The sequence below is a fragment of the Arachis duranensis genome, chromosome 2, assembly GCF_000817695.3.
Source record: "Arachis duranensis cultivar V14167 chromosome 2, aradu.V14167.gnm2.J7QH, whole genome shotgun sequence".
In the NCBI taxonomy this organism is placed as follows: Eukaryota; Viridiplantae; Streptophyta; class Magnoliopsida; order Fabales; family Fabaceae; genus Arachis; species Arachis duranensis.
Window position 1 is genome coordinate 54,408,574 of NC_029773.3, and position 4,525 is coordinate 54,413,098.

Sequence of the window (4,525 nt, forward strand, 5' to 3'; positions counted from 1 at the left end):
AGATGGGTGTTGCTTCTGCAAGAGTTTGATATAGAAATAAGAGACAGAAAAGGGACAGAGAATCAAGTAGCAGATCACCTGTCCCGAATAGAACCAGTGGAAGGGGCGTCCCTCCCTCTCACTGAGATCTCTGAAACTTTTCCGGATGAGCAACTCTTTGCCATCCAAGAAGTGCCATGGTTTGCAGACATTGCAAACTAAAAGGTAGTAAGATTCATACCCAAAGAGTACAGTAGGCTGCAATCAAAGAAATTGATCACAGATGCAAAGTACTATCTTTGAGATGAACCATATCTCTTCAAGAGATGTGCAGACGGAGTAATCCGTAGATGTGTGCCTAAGGAAGAAGCGCAGAAAATTCTATGGCACTGCCATGGATCACAGTATGGAGGACATTTTGGGAGTGAGCGAACAGCCACAAGAGTCCTCCAATGTGGCTTCTACTGGCCTACTCTCTATAAAGATTCCCGAGCTTTTGTACTTAATTGTGACAGTTGCCAAAGATCTGGCAATCTGCCTCACAGTTATGCCATGCCTCAACAAGGAATCTTAGAGATTGAGTTGTTTGATGTATGGGGTATTGATTTCATGGGACCTTTCCCACCATCATACTCAAACACTTATATTCTGGTGGCAGTAGATTATGTATCCAAATGGGTGGAGGCTATTGCAACACCCACTAATGACACTAAAACAGTGTTAAAATTCCTCTAGAAACACATCTTCAGCAGATTTGGTATCCCTAGAGTATTAATCAGTGATGGGGGCACTCATTTCTGCAATAAACAGCTTTACTCTGCTCTGGTACGTTATGGAGTTAGCCACAGGGTAGCTACTTCATATCACCCACAAACTAATGGGCAAGCTGTAGTCTCAAATAGAGAACTTAAAAGAATTCTGGAACGGACTGTAATTAACCGTAGAAGGGATTGGACAAGAAGCTTGGATGATGCTCTGTGGGCATACAGAACAGCATTCAAGACCCCTATAGGGACCTCTCCATACCAGCTTGTGTATGGAAAGGCATGTCACTTGCCAGTGGAACTGGAACACAAGGCCTACTGGGCAACCAGATTCCTGAACCTTGATGCCAAGTTAGCTGGAGAAAAAAGATTGCTCCAGTTAAATGAGCTAGAGGAATTTAGACTCAATGCTTTCGAGAATGCAAGAATTTACAAGGAGAAAGCAAAAAGATGGCATGATAAGAAATTGTCATCCAGAGTCTTTGAGCCGGGGCAGAAAGTTCTGCTATTTAATTCTAGGCTTAAATTATTCCCCGGGAAATTAAAATCCCGGTGGAGAGGTCCATATGTAATTACAAGTGTATCACCATATGGATACATAGAGCTTCAGGATAATGACTCTAACAGAAAGTTCATTGTTAATGGACAAAGAGTTAAACATTATCTTGAAAGTAATTTTGAGCAAGAATGCTCAAAACTGAGACTTAATTAAAGATCAGTAGTAGTCCGGCTAATGACATTAAAGAAGCGCTTGCTGGGAGGCAACCCAGCCAATCACAAAATTTAATTTTATTTGTTTTTCTAATCGACTAAGTTTTACAGGTAGATGCTAGAGTATCTTCAAAAGGTGAAATAGCAACTGATTGAAGTCACAGAGTTACAGGGAAAATTGGAAGCTCAATGGCGTGAAAAAGCCAGTAAGAAACAATTTGGGCGTTGAACGCCCAAAAGAAGCTCCCACTGGGCGTTCAACGCCAGTAAGGGTAGCCATCTGGGCGTTAAACACCAGAAAGGAGCATCTTCTGGACGTTGAACGCCATAAAGAAGCACCTTCTAGGCGTTTAACGCCAGATTGTTAGCATCCTGGGCGTTCAGAAGAACGCCCAGTGACAAAGGACTTCCTGGCATTCAACGCCAGAAAGAAGCATCAGTTGGGCGTTGAACGCCCAGGAGAAGTAGCATTTGGGCGTTAAACGCCCAAAACATGCATCGTTTGGGCGTTTAACGCCAGGATGGTGGGAGGAGGTACAAATTCGTTTTTCTTTATAATTTTTCTAAATTTTTATGTTTCAATTCATGATTTCTTGCATAAACATGTTTCAAAATATCATCCTTCAATTCCAAAAATTTTAATCCCTAATTTCTAAAAATCCCTTTTTCAAAAATATCAAATATATCTTAATCTATCAAGACAAATTGTTTTCCAATCCAACTCTTTTAAGTTTGTTTTCAAAACTCAATTATCTTTTTAAAATCTTTTTCAAAATTTAAAAATTTCAGATTTATCTTTTTAATTATTCTTCATGTCTTTCTCTTTTTAAACTATATCTTTTTCTTATCATATCTATCTTTTATAAATCATATCTTCTATCTTATCTCTTTCTTATTTTCGAAAATTTCCCACCCCCTCCCTATATATTGCATTCGGCGCCCCTCTCATCATCACCATACCACACTTGCTCTCCTCCTATCCCTCTTCTTTCTTCTCTTTTGCTTGAGGACAAGTAAAGCTCTAAGTTTGGTGTGTTTATCCGTGATCACAAAAACATACTCACTAAGATCATGGCTCCTAAAGGAAAACAACCCACCCCAAGAGGCAAGAAAGAGAACACTCCAAAGCCACTTTGGAATCAAGGGAAGTTCTTAACTAAAGAACATTCAGACCATTACTACAAAATAATGAGTCACAGATCAGTGATCCCGGAAGTCAGATTTGATCTGAAAGAAGATGAATATCCGGAGATCCAAGAGCAAACTCGAAACAGGAACTGGGAAATTCTGGCCAATCCTGAAACGAAAGTGGGAAGGAACATGGTTCAGGAGTTCTATGCTAATCTATGGCAGACAGACAGGCAAAGAATAATTGGAGCTGCTCTCTATGACCATCGGACCTTAGTCAGAGGAAAGATTGTTCATACCCATCCTGACAAGATAAGGGAGATATTTAAGCTTCCTCAACTATCAGCTGATCTCATGTGAGCTATACAAAATAGCAAACAGGAACTCCAAGGACGCCAGATTGGCCTATCCAAGCTTAATTTCTATGCTCTGCAAAGATGCCGGAGTGAAGATGGGAATAACAGAGTATATCCCAGTTAAGAGGCCAATCACTGGAATATCAATGGTCAGACAACAGCAACAAGATGATTCAGCCAAGAGGAGAGCACAGGAAGCCCTCCCAGAACTGCCTCAATTCGAATATTGGGGACATCTTGAGGCTTCTATTTCCAAATTGCAAGAAGCTATGGACCAAATAAAGGAAGAACAGAATAATCAAAGTAGCATACTTTGCAAACTGCTTAAGGAACAGGAAGAGCAAGGGCGTGATCTAAGGGAGCTGAAGCGCCAAAAATTAATCCTTGAAAAGCACCCCACAAATTAGAGGAACATCTACTCCTCAAAACAACAGGTTGTTGAGTTCCAATTTTTCTGCTTTAACTTAGTGATAGCGTTATTATTATAGAAATTTACCTTAGGAGATATATAGTAGTAGTAATTAGCATATCTATTTTGATTTTATTTCCAATAAGCTATAATTTATTTTCCTCATCATCATCAGGCATGAATAAAGTAGTAGAATTTTTTTAGAATAAAGAAGTAATCTATATTTTTCGAGTTCTTAATAATAAAAATTATAATTAACTATGTGTGGTGGCAATACTTTTTGTTCTCTGAATGAATGCTTGAACAGTGCATAACTTGTACTTTGAATTTGATGAATATTGGCTCCTAAAAGAATGAGGAAGACGAAAAATATTATTGATGATCTGAAAAATCATGAGCATTGATTCTTGAAGCAAGATAAAGCAGTCAAAAAAAAAATTCTGAATCAAAAGGAATAAAAGCCAAACAGCCCTTAAAACCAAAAGGCAAGGGTGAAAAAGGATCCAAGGCTTTGAGCATCAATGGATAGGAGGGTCTAAGGAAATAGTTCCAGGCCTAAGCGGCTAAACCAAGCTGTCCCTAACCATGTGCTTGTGGCATGCAGGTCCAAGTTACAAACTTGAGACTGAGTGGTTAAAGTCGTGATCCAAGGCAAAAAGAGTGTGCTCAAGAACTCTGGACACCTCTGACTGGGGACTCTAGCAAAGCTGAGTCACAATCTGAAAAGGTTCACCTAGTCATGTGTCTGTGGCATTTATGTATCTGGTGGTAATACTGGAAAACAAAGTGCTTAGGGCCACGGCCAAGACTCATAAAATAACTGTGTTCAAGAATCAACATACTACACTAGGAGAATCAATAATACTATCTGAATTCTGAGTTCCTATGAATGCCAATCATTCTAAAATTCAAAGGATAAAGGGAGATGCCAAAACTGTTCAGAAACAAAAAGCTACAAGCCCTGCTCATCTAAATAAGAATCTGAGCTTCATTTAAAACTCAAAAATATTATTACTTCTTAATTTCTGTTAAAACCTATTTTATTTATCTAGTTGCTTGAGGACAAGCAACAGTTTAAGTTTGGTGTTGTGATGAGCGGATATTTTATATGCTTTTTGGGGGTAATTTCATGTAGTTTTTAGTATGTTTTAGTTAGTTTTTAGTATATTTTTATTAGT